Below are 16,334 nucleotides of genomic sequence, written 5' to 3'. Positions count from 1 at the left end.
TCTTTCAAGGCTGTCCAAACACGTGGTAGAATTTATTTCCCATTATTTCTTACTATTTTTCCAATTCCCTTCAACTACTGCAGACATTGTCTTTATAAAAGAAAATAGATCAAGTCTCACTCAGAGCTGACCACAGAGAATCAGTTTCCTTTAGAATGGCCATCTTAAACTTTAAACAGAAGCACAAGTCTCAGGAACGCATGCTGTGTTTTCAATGATTCCTGGTCTTTCTTGGAAGAACATACAAAGAAGAAATTTATAACAAAAGAATCTTGAGGGGAAAAAAACCAAGTTGATTCTTCTATGTGATGAACCTTCAATGACCAAAGCTCTAGGCACCTCTGATGAGAAGGAAAGGCTTTCCTGAGACGTGACCTACCCTGTTTTCTCAGGACACAATATCTAGTGGTATCATGTGTTGTATTTTTGCATTTCTGTGCTTTCTCTGACCAGGTCTTGCATGAGGCATTTTTACCGAGCACTGCAGCATCCTCACTGCACATAGTCGTTGCTGTTTCTCAGAGCAGAGTCTAAGGCCAAGTGCAGTCAAGTAGCATCCAAGTTCATACAGGCAAGGATTCAAACCCAGGCTACAAACCTCAGGGGCCATACTGACTTTAGATTATTGCTCGTTCAGTATTAAATGTGTTCTGATCTCTGCACAGGGTGTTCATACTTGTGAGAAAGTGTGATTTGGAACAGGATACAGTTAACAGTACCGAAGGACATGTATGCAGGATGAATATGTTCTGGTGTTCCACAACACAGCCAGGTAACTATGTTCATAAAGACCACAAGAGGGCTAAAGAGATGGCACAGAGGTCAAGGGTGCTTATTGTTCTTCCAGAGAACCTAGGTTTAGTTCCCCACACCCACATTGGGCAGCTCATAGCCACCTATAAGTCTAGTTTCAGAGAATCTAACACTCTCTTCTGGATCCTGCAGACACCACATGTCACTCTCTCACACACGCACACAAATAAATAAGCAAACAAAATTTTAAAACAACAAAGGAATTATAAAAGTTTGACAGTTCTTTATACAAAGGAATAGTAAAGGTATACAGATCTGGAAATATTGATCACCCTGGTTGATCACATATGGATGGATGAATGGATCATTTAAACCCTACATATGTAAACTTATGTGTCAATCAAAAACAAAAAGAATTGTGCACTATTTTCTATTGTTTGGCTGGTTGATTTTATTCTCTCCGCTAATAAATTCTAGATATAGATAAAAGCATATAGGTATGCTAGATATAGGTAAAAGCATACAAGCTCAAAGAACAAAATATAAGTGACTTCATAATTTTGCCATGCAGACAGACCTACTACTAACACTTTAGGTAAGATATGTCAACTTGACACAAGCTACAGTCATCTAAGAGGAGGGAATCTCAATTAAGAAAATGTCTCCATAAGACTGGGCTGTACTCAAGCCCGTAGGGCATTTTCTTAGTTAGTGATTGATGGAGGTCCAGCCCAATGTGAGTGCTTCTACCCCTGGGCAGGTGGTCCTGGGTTTTATTTTTAAAAAGCAGCCTGAGAAAGCCATGAGGAACAAGCCACTAAACTGCACCCCTCCATGGCCTCTGCATCAGCTCCTGCCTCCAGGTTCTTGCTCTGTTTGAGTTCCTGTCCTGACTTCCTTTGATGATGAACAGTGATAATGGAAGTACAAGCCAAATAAACCCTTTCCTTCCCAACTTGCTTTCATCATGGTGTTTCAGCTCATCAATAGTAATTCTAACTAGGACACATTTCCTATATCTCTTTTGCAGTCTTGTTGCAATCTATTTATAATATATATATATATATATTATATATATTATATAATATATTTATATATATAAATTTATATATATTTATTTAAATATATATTATATATAATATATATTATATATATAAATATATATTATACATATATAATATATATTATATGTATTTATATATATGTATTTTTATATATGTATTTATATATAAATACATATTATATATATTGTATTGTATTATATATAAATATATTATAAATATTATATAATAAATATATATTGTATATATTATAAATAGATTATAAATAAATATATATCTAACACTCTATTATAAATATATATATTTATTTATACACACACACACACACACACACACACACACAGGGCTTCACTCAGGCCAGGAACTCACTTTGTTGCTGATAATTACTCTGACCCTCTACTTCCCAAGTTCTGGGATTACAAGCATGCCAGGTTTGCACAATGCTGGGTATCAAGTCCAAGGCTTATGCATACTAGGCAAGCATCCTATCAGCTGTACTACATCTTAAACAATATTTACACCTGTGCAATATTTTAAATGTGATCTCTTATATGAGTGGGTTTTTCTTGCTTTTGTAATACCAGGTTCATGGGACCCTCAGAGACCACCAGGAGACGACTCAATGCAATTGCAAGAGAGCTTTATTACAAGAGCGATCGAACTCAGGGCCCAAATCTCACTGAGGCAGCAGTAGAGAAGTGGGACCCCGAGCTCCGAGTGAACAGGATTTTTAAAGGGAAAGTCTGTGAGCAGGGGATTTCCATGGCAGCAAGCAGGGAGACACAAGCCTTGGCGTTACAGAATTGGGTGAAGTTTAGCAGGGCGGGGTGACCTTTTCTGAGGCACACAATCACAATGGCTAAGGCATATAATCACAATGGCTTTATTTCTTCCTTAACCCAGCTGTCGTTGAGTAACAGGTTGTTCAGTTTCCATGTACGTGTAGGCAGTTTGTTATTTCTGTTGTTGAGGTCCAGCTTAAGTCCATGGTGGTCAGATAGAATACAAGGGATTATTTCAATCTTTTTGTATCTGTTGAGGCTTTCTTTATGACCAACTATATGGTCTATTTTGGAGAACGTTCCATGTGGTGCTGAAAAGAAGGTATACTCTTTTGAGTTTGGATGAAAAGATCTGTAGACGTCTATTAGGTCCATTTGATTTAAGGTCTCTGTAAGTGTTTTTATTTCCCTATTTGTTTTCTGTTTAGTTGATCTGTCCCTTGGTGAGAGTGGAGTGTTGAAGTCTCCCACTATTAGGGTTTTAGGATCAATGTGTGATTTAAGCTTTAATATTGTTTCATTTACGAATGTAGGTGCTCTTGTATTTGGGGCATAGATATTCAAAATTGTGATGTCCTCTTGGTGGATTTTTCCTTTGATGAGAATATAGTGGCCGTCCTTATCTTTTTTGATTAACTTGGGTTGAAAGTCTATTTTATTAGATATTAGGATGGCTACTCCCGCTTGTTTTCTGGAACCATTTGCTTGAAAGACAGTTTTCCAGCCCTTTACTCTGAGCTAGTGTTTATCTTTGTTGCATAGGTGTGTTTCTTGGATGCAACAGAATGATGGATCCTGTTTCCGCAACCATTCTGTTAGTCTGTGTCTTTTAATTGGGGAGTTGAGTCCGTTGATGTTGATAGAAACTAGTGACCAACAATTGTTACTTATTTTAGATGTGGTGTTGGTGGTGTCACTGAGTTTCATTGCTTGTTTTCTTTTGTTTTTTGTTGTTGTTGTTGTTGTTGTGTAGTTATTTATTTCCTCTGTTTCCTTCGATGTAGTTGTTTTCTTTGGTTTGGAGTTTCCCTTCTAGTAACTTCTGTAGACCTGGGTTACTATATAGATATTGTTTAAATTTGGTTTTGTCTTGGAATATCTTGAATGTTGATTGAAAGTTTTGCTGGGTATAGTAGTCTGGGTTGTAATCTGTGGTCCCTTAAGGACTGTATGATTTCTGTCCAGGCCCTTCTGGCTTTCATAGTTTCTGTTGAGAAATCTGGTGTGATTCTGATAGGTCTACCTTCATATGTTACTTGGCCTTTTTCCCTTGCTGCTTTTAGAATTTTTTCTTTGTTTTGTAGGTTCAGTGTTTTGACTACGATGTGACGTGAAGAATTTCTTTTCTGGTCTAGTCTACTTGGTGTTCTGTAGGCCTCTTGTATGTTTATGGCCATCTCCTTCTTTAAGTTGGGAAAGTTTTCTTCTATAATTTTCTTGAAAATATTTTCCGGACCTTTGAGCCTGATGTCTTCTTTTTCTTCTACTCCTATTATTCTTAGGTTTTGTCTTTTCATGGTGTCCTTGATTTCTTGGATGTTTTGTGTTTGGAACTTTTCTGATTTTATTTTTTCTTTGAGAGACGTGTCAATTTCCACGAGTGTATCTTCGGCTCCTGAGATTCTTTCTTCCATCTCTTGTATTCTGTTGGTGATGCTTACCTTTGTGGTTCCTGATCTTTTCTCTATGTTCTCCAGCTCCTGGTTTTTCTCTATTTGTGTTTTCTTCATTGATTCTAATTCTGTTTTCATGTCTTGCAATATTTCCTTCATCTGTTTGAATGTGGACTCCTGCTTTTCAATGATAGTTTCTATTTTTTTGTCCATTTCCTCTCTATGCACAGGCTCTAAGAGCAACAATCAATAAATGGGACCTCATGAAACTGAACAGCTTCTGTAAAGCAAAGGACACTGTCATCAAAACAAAACGCCTGCCTACAGATTCGGAAAAAATCTTCACTAACCCTTTATCTGACAGAGGACTAATATCGAGTATATACAAAGAACTAAAGAAGCTGAAAAGCAGCAAACAAAGTAATCCAATTAAAAAATGGGGAACAGAGCTAAACAGAGAATTCTTGACAGAGGAATATCGAATGGCAGAGAAACACTTAAAGAAATGCTCATCCTCATTAGCTATCAGGAAAATGCAAATCAAAACGACCCTGAGATATCACCTTACACCCATCAGAATGGCCAAAATGAAAAACTCAAGGGACAACACATGCTGGAGAGGTTGTGGAGAAAGGGGAACCCTCCTCCACTGCTGGTGGGAATGTAAACTGGTACAACCACTCTGGAAATCTATCTAGCGCTTTCTAAGACAATTAGGAATAGTGCTTCCTCAAGACCCAGCTATACCAATGCTAGGTATATACCCAAAGTTTGCTCAAGTACACAAAAGGGATATTTGCTCAACCATGTTTATAGCAGCTTTATTTGTAATAGCCAGAACCTGGAAACAGCCCAGATGTCCATCAACGGAGGAATGGGTACAGAAATTGTGGTATTTCTACACAATGGAATACTACTCAGCAATCAAAAAGGAGGAAATCATGAAATTTGCAGGCAAATGATGGGACCTAGAAAAGACTGGACAAATTAAAGAGGCGTTCTCTTTGGGCGTCAACAGTCTTTCAGCCTGACTAAATGCGGAGAGCCCCTGGGTACGATGGGTATCTGTCTAACTGATCCACTTTGTGCAGCGCCCTAAAAGCAAGACCCTGGAAAACTACAGCACCATTGTGTGACTTATCTTCAAAGCTCCTGTGAATGTTCTGGTGAAGACAGCTCAGAGGGAAAAGGACTTGCTGCTAAGCCTGATCATCTAAGGTTATCCAAAGGCTCACAAGGCAGAAGGAGAGAACGGAATCCCAGCAGTTGTCCTCTGACCTCCAGACACACATGTGACCTCCCCCTACACACACATGCACACATAAGTAAGTAAAGAAAATTTTTTAAACTTCTGAACTCTTCCATTTTAAAAACTTTAAGTATAGCTCCATGACATGTTCTATAATTAGATGGCTTTGGTATTTAAAATATGTTAAAGCTATATTTGTTCAGATTCCTTCACAACTCCAGCCATTAAATAAAAGCATAACACTAATAAATTATCGGATGTATTTTAAAACTGTTTTCAAGCAATTCAGGCCAAAGCTCACATTCTGAACTCAAGTAACCACAGAGGCAGCCAGGCTGAGAGGCTCAGGGCCAGATGAGAAATGACTTCGGAGAAGAACTTTGGAAAAGCAAGAGAGTTTATTCCCAGAGTCTGAAGAAGGAAGAAGCATTGGTCCCTCGTGCTGTCTCTCAGAATGTGGCAACATCTGTAGAGCTTCCTAGGAGAGTAGGATTTTTTTTCTGCTGTCTGTCATGCACAAACCCCAAAGAGCCTGAATGTGTATCCAGAGAACTCTGCATCCCTAAACCATGATTTCCAACACACACAACAAAATAAACCTTGAAAATTAAAGTCCTTTCTGGAGGGTAAAAATGCTATGTTGAAAAATGAAAAGTTGAAAACGAGGGTTGCTTAAGACACTTAATGAGACACTTGCTCTTGAGTCCAGATGCTGTCTCATTCTTTTTTTTTAACTTTTATTAATTACACTTTATTCATTTTGTATCCCCCCATAAGCCCCTCTCTCCTCCCCTCCCGGTCCCTTTCTGCATGCATGCCCCTCCCCAAGTCCACTGATAGGGGAGGTCCTCCTCTCCTTCTTTCTGATCTTAGCCTATCAGTTCTCATCAGAAGTGGCTGCATTGTCAGGGTTCTAGGTTATCTCCATGAATAGTCCTTGGTTGGAGTATGAGTCTCTGGGAAGTTCCCTGTGTTCAAATTTTCTTGTTCTGTTGCTCTCCTTGTGGAGTTCTTGTTCTCTCCAGCTCTTACTATTTCCCACTTCTTACATAAAATTCCATTCACTCTGCCCATCAGTTGGCCATCAGGCTCAGTATCTGCTTTCACAGTCTGCATGGAAGAGGCTTTCAGAGGCCCTCTGTAGCAGGTTCCTAGGTTGTTTCCTATTTTCTCCTTCTTCAGATGTCCATGTTCTTTGTCTTTCAGGATGGATATTGAACATTTTAGTTAGGGTCCTCTCTTTTGCTTAGTATGTTTAGATGTACAGATTTTAGTGGCTTTATTCTATGTTGTATGTTTATATGAGTGAGTATATACCGTGTGTGTCTTTTTGCTTCTGGGACAACTCACTCAGGATAATCTTTTCCAGGTCCCACCATTTACCTGCAAATTTCATGATTTCCTTATTTTTCATTGCTGAGTAATACTCCATTGTATAGATGTACCACAGTTTCTGCATCCATTCTTCAGTTGAGGGGCATCTGGGCTGTTTCCAGCTTCTGGCTATTACAAATAAAGCTGCTACAAACATGGTTGAGCAAATGTCCTTTTTTTGTACTTGAGCCTCTTTTGGGTATATGCCTAGGAGTGGTATGGCTGGATCTTGAGGAAGCACTATTCTTCATTGTCTGAGAAAGCACCAGATTGCTTTCCAGAGTGGATGTACAAGTTTACACTCCCACCAGCAGTGGAGAAAGGTTCCCCTTTCTCCACAACCTCTCCAACATGTGTTGTCACTTGAGTTTTTCATCTTGGCCATTCTGATGGGTGTAAGTGAAATCTCAGGGTTGTTTGGATTTGCATTTCCCTAATGGCTAATGAGGTTGAGCATTTCTTTAAGTGTTTCTCTGCCATTCGATATTCCTCTACAGAGAGTTCTCTGTTTAGCTTTGTTCCCCATTTTTTAAGTGGATTACTTGGTTTGCAGCTTTTCAGCTTCTTTAGTTCTTTATATATACTGGATATGAGTCCTCTGTCAGATAAAGGGTTGGTGAAGATTCTTTCCCAATCTATAGGCAGTCGCTTTGTTTTGATGACAGTGTCCTTTGCTTTACAGAAGCTTTTCAATTTCATGAGATCCCATTTATTGATTGTTGCTCTTAGAGCCTGTGCTGTTGGTGTTCTGTTCAGGAAGTTTTCTCCTGTACCAATAAGTTCTAGGGTATTCCCCACTTTTTTTTTCTAGCCGATTTAATGTGTCTGGTTTTATGTTGAGGTCTTTGATTCACGTGGACTTCAGTTTTGTGCAGGGTGATAAGTATGGATCTATTTTTATTTTTCTACATGTAGACATCCAGTTGGACCTGCACCATTTGTTGAAGATGCTATCTTTTTTCCATTGTATGGTTTTGGCATCTTTGTCAAAAATCAGGTGTCCATAGTGTGTAGGTTTATTTCTGGGTCTTCTGTTCAGTTCCATTGATCCACCATTCTGTTTCTATGCCAGTACCATGCAGTTTTTATAACTGTTGCTCTATAGTACAGCTTGAGATCAGGGATGGAGAAACCTCCAGAAGATCTTTTATTGTAGAGGATTGTTTGAGCAATTCTGGGTTTCTTGTTATTCCATTCAAAGTTGAGAATTTTTCTTTCCAGGTCTGTAAAGAATTGTGTTGGCAATTTGATGGGAATTGCATTGAATCTGTAGATTGCTTTTGGTAAGATGGCCATTTTTACTATGTTAATCCTGCCAAGCCATGAGCATGGGAGATCTTTCCATCTTCTCATATCTTCTTCTAATTCTTTCTTCAGAGACTTGAAATTTTCTTCATACAAGACTTTGACTTGCTTGGTTAGGGTTACACCAAGGTACTTTATGTCATTTTTGGCTATTGTGAAGGGTGTTGTTTCTCTAATTTCTTTCTCAGCCCTTTTGTCTTTTGTATACAGGAGGGCTACTGATTTTTTTGAGTTAATTTTATATCTGGCCACTTTGCTGAAGGTGTTTATCAGCTGTAGGAGTTCCCTGGTAGAGTTTTGGGGGTCACTCATGTGTACTATCGTATCATCTGCAAATGGTGATAATTTGACTTCTTCCTTTCCAATTTGTTTCCCCTTGATCTCCTTCAACTGTCTTATTGCTCTAGCAAGGACTTCCAGCACTATGTTGAAGAGATATGGGGAGAGTGGGCAGCCTTGTCTTGTCCCTAATTTCAGTGGGATTGCTTTAAGTTTTTCTCCGTTCAGTTTGATGTTGGCTATAGGCTTGCTGTATATCGCCTTTACTATGTTTAGATATGTGCCTTGTATCCCTGATCTCTCCAATACTTTAAACATGAATGGATGTTGGATTTTGTCAAATGCTTTTTCAGCATCTAGGGAGATTATCATGTGGTTTTTCTCTTTCAGTTTGTTAATATGGTGGATCACATTGATGGATTTCCGTATATTGAACCACCCCTGCATACCTGGGATGAAGCCTACTTGGTCATAGTGGATAATATCTTTGATGTGTTCTTGGATCCGGTTTGCAAGTATTTTGTTAAGTATTTTTGCATCGATGTTCATAAGGGAGATTGGCCTGAAATTCTCTTTCTTTGTTGAGTCTTTGTGAGGTTTAGGTACCAAGGTGACTGTGGCTTCATAGAATGAGTTTGGTAATGTTCCTTCTGTTTCTATTTTGTGGAATAGTTTGAAAAGAATTGGAGTTAGCTCTTCTTTGAAGGTCTGGTAGAATTCTGGGCTGAAGCCATCTGGTCCTGGGCTTTTTTTTGGATGGGAGACTTTTGATGACCACTTCTATTTCTTTGGAGGATATAGGACTATTTAATTGATTTACCTGGTCCTGATTCAGCTTTGGTAAGTCAAATCGATCAAGAAAATTGTCCATTTCATTTAGCTTTTCAAATTTTGTGGCATATAGACTTTTGAAGTAAATCCTAATGATTGTTTGGATTTCTTCAGGGTGTGTAGTTATGTCCCCCTTTTCATTTCTGATTTTGTTGATTTGGGTGGTGTCTCTCTGCCTTTTAGTTAGCTTGGCTAAGGGTTTGTCTATCTTGTTGATTTTCTCAAAGAACCAGCTCTTGGTTTCATTGATTCTTTGAATTGTTTTATTTGTTTCTAATTGATTGATTTCAGCCCTGAGTTTGATTATTTCCAGCCGTCTACTCCTTTTTGGTGTGTCTGCTTCTTCTTTTTCTAGGGTTTTTAAGTGGGCCATTAAGTTGCTTGAATGAGCTGTCTCGAATTTCTTCTTGAAGGCACTTAGTGCTATGAACTTTCCTCTTAGCACTGCTTTCATTGTGTCCCACAAGTTAGGGTATGTTGTGTCTTCATTTTCATTGATTTCTAGGAAGACTTTAATTTCTTTCTTTATTTCTTCCCTGACCCAGCTGTCATTTAGTAACAAGTTGATCAGTTTCCATGTGTGTGTAAGCTTTTTGCTATTTCTGTTGTTGTTGAAGTCCAACTTTATTCCATGGTGACAAGATACAGACAAGATACAAGGGATTATTTCAATCTTCTTGTATCTATTGAGGCTTGCTTTGTGACCAACTATATGGTCTATTTTGGAGAAAGTTCCATGAGGTGCTGAGAAGAAGGTAAATTCTTTTGTGTTTGGGTGTAAGGTTCTGTAAATGTCTGTGAGGTCCATTTGATTCATGACCTCTGTCAGAGATATTGTTTCTTTGTTTAATTTCTGTTTTGTTGACCTGTCCTTTGTTGAGAGTGGGGTGTTGAAGTCTCCCACTATCAATGTGTGGGGATCTATATGTGGTTTAAATTTTATCAATGTTTCTTTTACAAATGCGGGTGCTCTTTTAATTGGGGCATAGATGTTCAGGATTGTGATGTCTTCTTGGTGGAATTTTCCCTTGATGAGTATGAAGTGTCCTTCCCCATCTCTTTTGATTAATTTTGGTTGAAAGTCTATTTTATCAGATATTAGAATGGCTGCTCCTGCTTGTTTCTTGGGTCCGTTTGCTTGGAAAGTCGTCTTCCAACCTTTTACCCTCAGGTAATGTCTATCTTTGTGTCTTAGGTGTGTTTCTTGTATGCAACAGATTGCTGGGTTTTGTTTACGTATCCATTCTGTTAATCTGGAGAGTTGAGTCCATTGATTTTGAGAGAGATTAATGACCAGTGGCTGTTAGATCCTTTGATTTTGATGTTGGCTGTGGTCATAAGGTTGTGTGCTTGGTTGCTTTTTGTTTTACTGTAGTAAGGTTAATTATTTCCTGTGTTTTCTTGACAGAAGCTAATTTTCTTGGGTTGTATTTTCCCTTCCAGTGTCTTCTGTAATGCTGGATTTGTATGTAGGTATTGTTGAAATTTGTTTTTGTCATTGAATATCTTGTTTTCTCTGTCTATGAGGACTGAGAGTTTTGCAGGGTATAGTAGCCTGGGCTGACATCTGTGTTCTCTTAGGGTCTGCATGATATCCATCCAGGCCCTTCTGGCTTTCATAGTTTCTGTTGAAAAGTCAGGTGTGATTCTAATAGGTTTGCCAAAACTTGGCCTTTTTCCCTTGCAGCTTTTAGTATTTTTTCTTTGTTCTGTATACTTACTGTTTTGATTATTATGTGGCGGGAGGATTTTCTTTTCTGGTCAAATTTGTTGGGTGTTCTGTAGGCCTCATGTATTCTTACTGGCTTCTCCTTTAACTTGGGGAAATTTTCTTCAATGATTTTGTTGAAAATATTTTCTGGGCCTTGGAGAAGGGAGTCTTCTTTTTCCTCTATACCTAATAATATACCTCTATTATTCTTAGGTTTTGTCTTTTCATACTGTCTTGGATTTCTTGGATGGTCTGTGTCAGGAATTTTTTTAATTTAACATTTTCTTTGACAGATACATTGATTTCTTCCATTGTATCTTCTACACCTGAGATTCTTTCTTCCATCTCTTGTAGTCTGTTGGTTATGCTTACCTCTGTAGTTCCTGTTTTCTTCCCTAGATTCTTCCTCTCCATTATTTCCTCCATTTATGTTTTCTTTAATTTTTCCAGTTCTATCTTCAGGTCTTGATTTATTTTGTTTACTTCCTTCACCTGTCTGATTGTATTTTCCTCTTTTTCTTTTAGTTCCTTCAACTCTGTTTCTTTTACTTCTTTCAGTGATTTAATTATTTCTTCTCTGAAGGCCGCAAACTGTTTGGCTGCATCTTCCCGTATTCCTTCACAGATGGCCATAATCTGCTTGTCTTTAACTTCCTCCATTTCTTTACGGATAGCCATGATCTGTTTGGTCTTATCTTCCTCTAATTCTTTACGTATTTTATTTGTTTCCTCTATTATCCTCTTCATCAGCATAGATGTTAGGTCATCTTCTTGATTTTCTATTATGCTGCATTGTCCAGGGCTGTTCACCCCTGGATGGCTGGGTTCTGGAGATGCCATATTGCTGTCTTTTGTTGGTTGAGCTTTTATGCTGACCTCTACCCATTGGGCTGTTTTAGGTGTTGGCTGTTAGTTTCTGTGTTTCCTGGAGTCCTGAGGTAGGGAGTATCCCCTTGGCCGGAAGATGATTTTTCCTGAAGGAGTCCTCCTCTGCTTTTTGGTTATGGTCACTGTATGGCCAGTGTTTCTCAGGAATTGCCACTGCTCACCTCAGGTGTTTAGCCCTGAGTAGTAGCTGTGGTCTTTGTTAAGCAGGGGAGGCTCTCCTCTTACCCATAGAAGTTCTCAAGACAGCTGCCCCACTGCTGGGTTTCTCATTATAAATTTAGTGAGCTGCTGTTGTTGTTACAGTTTTCTAGGTACAGTCCTCTTGAAGAACCTGCTGATTCCCTGGCTGTGGGGTTTTCTCCCAACAGGGAAACTCAGTCTGTTATCCTGGGGCACACATTTCTGTCCGGGAATGTGAGAGGAGCACCCAGCAAGTCTCTGGGTCAGAGGCTGAGTGCTCTGCTCTGGGCCTGGAGAATGTGCACCTATGTTGAGTTGGCGCCTGGGGGTGCCGCTCTGGTCTGGAGGCTGGGTGCCTCACTCTGGACCAGAAGCTGTGTGTCCCTGTCTGGGATGTCGGCTACAGACACTGCTCTGGTCCAGATGCTGTGGGTGCAGCCCTCTTGAAGGACCAGGGATTTCCACAGTTTTGTTAGTCTAGCTAGGGATAACTGGTTGATCCTTGGCACAGTATCTGAAGGCTGCTGTAATGGCTCTCTGGCTTTTGTAGGTCTGAGGATGTAGCTGTGTGCCCCAGTGCCCTAGGGGTACTCAATAATGGCAGCTGAGCACAGCGCTCCTGCCTGCAGTAGAAGGCTAGAGCCTAGAGTCTGCGTGAATCCAAAAAGTCTTTTGGTGTTGGGTGTCCTAAGCATTAGACCTGATGATCCCCCCGCTGGGGGTTTCCTCCTGCCAGGGACACCCAGTCTTTGCTTTGGAGACCGCCGTTCTGTCTGGGGTGGTGGCGAGTAAAACCCACAGGCACAGACGCCCGCCCGTGGCTCCGCCTTTCTGGCCATTGGGATCCTGGGCATCTCCCTAACCTGGGTAATTTTCCTGAGACCTTTTCGGGGTGGTGGTATCAGCTGAGTGCTCTGAGATCAGACCAGCCGTTTCCCTCCCTATGGGTTTGCACCCAACGGTGAAACTGAGTCTCTGGTGCCCTGGTGCCCACAATTCTATCTGAGGTGGCGAATCAGGCGTGCAGGCAGGCAGGGCTCTGCGCAGGTGCCTGGGTCCCCGGCTCTGGCTCCGGGCTGGCTCCTGGGGCTCCCGCGGAACCCGAGTCTTTCCCAGGGGATGTCTGGGTGACCTAAGGTCGGTCCCAATCGTTTCCTGCTCTGTGGGGTTATCTCTAGACTGGAAAATCCAGTCTGTGATGTTGTGGGCCCACAGTTCAGTCTGGGACAGTGACCAAATCACGCTGGTGTGTAGCTCTGGGCTGGCGACCAAGCGCCTGGCGGAACCAGGGTCTCTTCCGCAGTTTAGCAGGGTGAGTTAAAGCTGATTGAATCCCCCACTGTGGGGTATCCTCTCACCTGAGAAACACAACCACTTGTGTTTTATGGCCGCGAGTTCTGCTTGCTGGTCACTGTGCCAATCCTGCTGTGCTGCTGTTCAGAATCATCTCATTCTTAGTGCCAAAAATGAAACAAGAGGGCACAAGACATAGGTAGCATGTATATTAGTTACTATTCTATTACTGTGATAAGACACCATTACCAAGGCAACTTATGGAAGTAAGAGTTTATTTAGGTCCTATAGTTTCAGAGGGTTAGAGTCCATGAGCAACATTGCAGGGAACACAACAGCAGGAAAGAATGGCACCCAGTGACATCCTTCCTCAGAAAGGCCACGCCTCATACTCTCCAAACAGTGCCACCAAGTATGCTAATTCTTATACAAACACTAAAGATTTACTATAACAAAAAATCTTGCTTACTTCTCGAGTAATGAATTAAAGTTGGATTATTGTGTCTTTTTTATGTAAAAGCAGCATTGAGGTTTTCTTTAAATGAAAGCTCTCATTTAAAAAGTATATAGCATGTCTTTTTTAAGATTTATTTTATTTGTAATTGGGTGTACCTGTCAGTACGTGCACATGAGTACAGGCGCCTGTGGAGGCCAGAGGAGGTCACCAGATCCCATGGAGCTGGTCTTACAGTGGTTATGAGGTACTCAACGTGTACCTCATGTCTTCTGTAACAGCAACATGTGCGCCTGACCACTGGGCCATCTTCCCCATCTTCTTTTACTGGTATCACTTAATAAGATTGCCCAAAGCAAAAATATATGAATATCGTATAGCAATTATGCAAGCATGATACAGGTTTAACTAGAAAAGAAGACAGCCTGTCTGGAAACAATCTCACCTGCACCAAGTTGCCAATCAGACCTCCTGTGACAAGAGATTCTCACAGTTTTTCTATGATGGGCAACAGGAAATCTTTTCCTCCTTTCTCAGAGTTAACAAAGATATCTTAATGCATGCTCCAGAGAGAGTGTGTGGACACAAATCAGAGCCCCTCTCCACAAATTCCTTTACTCCTTGCATCTTATTACAGTAGGCTGCTCTCTCTCCACCCAGTGCCACTGCTTTCCAGCTCTTCCTTCTCCTGAAAGCCATCTTCAGGACCACAACCTGTACAGGCATCTGTGACTTGAAAGGATGGAAGTTTGTTGCTTAATATCAGATACTTCCAGAACCCTCCTCTATGCACAGCCTTGTCTCAAGTGTAAGCTTGGCCTGTATCCTAAATACAGAATCTTAATATAGAACTTTGAGCCAAAACTCTGGAATGTCTCACCTCTGGGTGTCTCTACACATGATGAATGCCTGTCTGAACTCCGGCTGTTGATTTTCATTGGCTACATTTTTTTCAGATATGGCAATTCACTGGTGAGCCTGTTTTGTACTTAATTATATTAGGCCCTCAGCCTACTATGTGTCAGGTTCAGATATGAATCATAGCAAGCAATGGACTGAAGTGTGGAGTCAAAAGAGCAAACAACCCTACAAATAAGTAACTATGGTATCATGCATACAGATCTCTATATAATAGCCACCTGTCTCTTCTGCAAGGAACTTCTAACTGGAGCAGTCTCCAGAAAGAGAAGGACACACAGGAGAAGTGACTCAACATGAAAGATGAGAACATCATAGACAGATGGAATAGCAGCCAACATGAAGACTGTATTATTAGCAAACAGTACATTTGGGAGTATGACCAGAGAAAATGGATCACTGGAGTCAGATTAAGGACTATGTCATCCAGCAACCTCAATATCCACAGGATATCTGATGGCTTCTTGAGCTATAATGACATCATGAGATTCTACTTTTCAAAATCTCTCTAAGTCCTAGAAGTAATTGAGGTGACAGGGAAGACAGAGCAGCACTTGAGAATAGAGGTAGGAGGATCTCAAAGGCAAGGCCATCCTGGGCTACATAGAAAGACCTTATCTCCAAAAACTGAAATTAATAAATAAAAATGATGAGAAGGAACAGGAGACCATGGGGCTGAACTATGCCAGGGAATAAGATGGAATGAATGGGGTCAGGAGGTCAAATCACTGGGAAATTAGAGCTAATTGCTGATGGGCAGTGACAGAGATCAGAAGTCAAAGACTTTGATAGTAGTGATGAAAAATACATTTTAATGGAAAATACTTGCTTCTAGATAAGCTGAGCTTGGGATCCTAGGTATCACCTGATAAGGGGACCCAGGGAAACAAGTGAAAGAAAGAAGCAAAAAGTTCCTGGAGGTCTAGAAGGAACTAAAGATGTGGACCTTGTAGGCAATCTTATACAGCAGCTGATGGGAACAATCCAGGCAAGGATATGAGTAAGTACTGGCGAGTAGGTAAAGATAGGTGGAGCCCACAGGAAGGCCATGTCTCACTCAAGACAGAGCATGGGGAAAAAGAAAAACTCGCAATCTCGAGGCAGTAGAACAGGTAGCTGATGTGGAACTTTACAAGAGAGGGTTTAGAGAAAAGGGACAAAGCTCAACAGTGTGGAGCCCGGCAAGACTTGGTGATCAGATGAGGGGACCGGCTTCATCCAGCCAAGACTCACAACTATGTTCTTCTCCTCTGCTTCCTCACACCCTTCCTTTTCTACACTTTATCCTCAGTCCTCAGAAGCAAGCAAGACTCCAGTCCCCCCAGCCTTGGTCTTGAGAATCACAGGTAACTGTTCCACTCAAGATTTATGCTACTCTGAAGCCAGGCAGTGGTGACACACACCTCTAAGCCCAGCATTTTGGAGACAGAAGCAGATGGATCTCTGAGTTCGATGCCAGCCTGGACTACAGGGTGGGTTTCAAAATAGCCAGGGATACACAGAGAAACGCTGTATTAAAAACATAAAAATTAAAAAAAAAAAAAACCCAAGATCCTTGCCGCTGCAATGAAGACATAGGAACACACTTTCCTAGGCTATGGGGCAGACCCCAGAGTGAGTTCCAGGACAGCCAGGGATACACA

The 16,334-nt window shown here is 40.7% G+C and overlaps 1 protein-coding gene across 1 annotated transcript in view; it reads right to left on the bottom strand.

Annotated features, from left to right (window-relative positions):
* Window positions 1–16,334, bottom strand: part of Cpe (carboxypeptidase E) — a 108,180-nt gene that overhangs the window by 19,753 nt on the left and 72,093 nt on the right. The window lies entirely within an intron of this gene.

This window comes from Psammomys obesus, unplaced genomic scaffold, assembly GCF_907164565.1.
Source record: "Psammomys obesus unplaced genomic scaffold, mPsaObe1.curated_primary_1811, whole genome shotgun sequence".
Taxonomy (NCBI): domain Eukaryota; kingdom Metazoa; phylum Chordata; class Mammalia; order Rodentia; family Muridae; genus Psammomys; species Psammomys obesus.
Note: the sequence above shows the minus strand (reverse complement) of the source record. Positions and strands in the feature narration are given on the sequence as shown.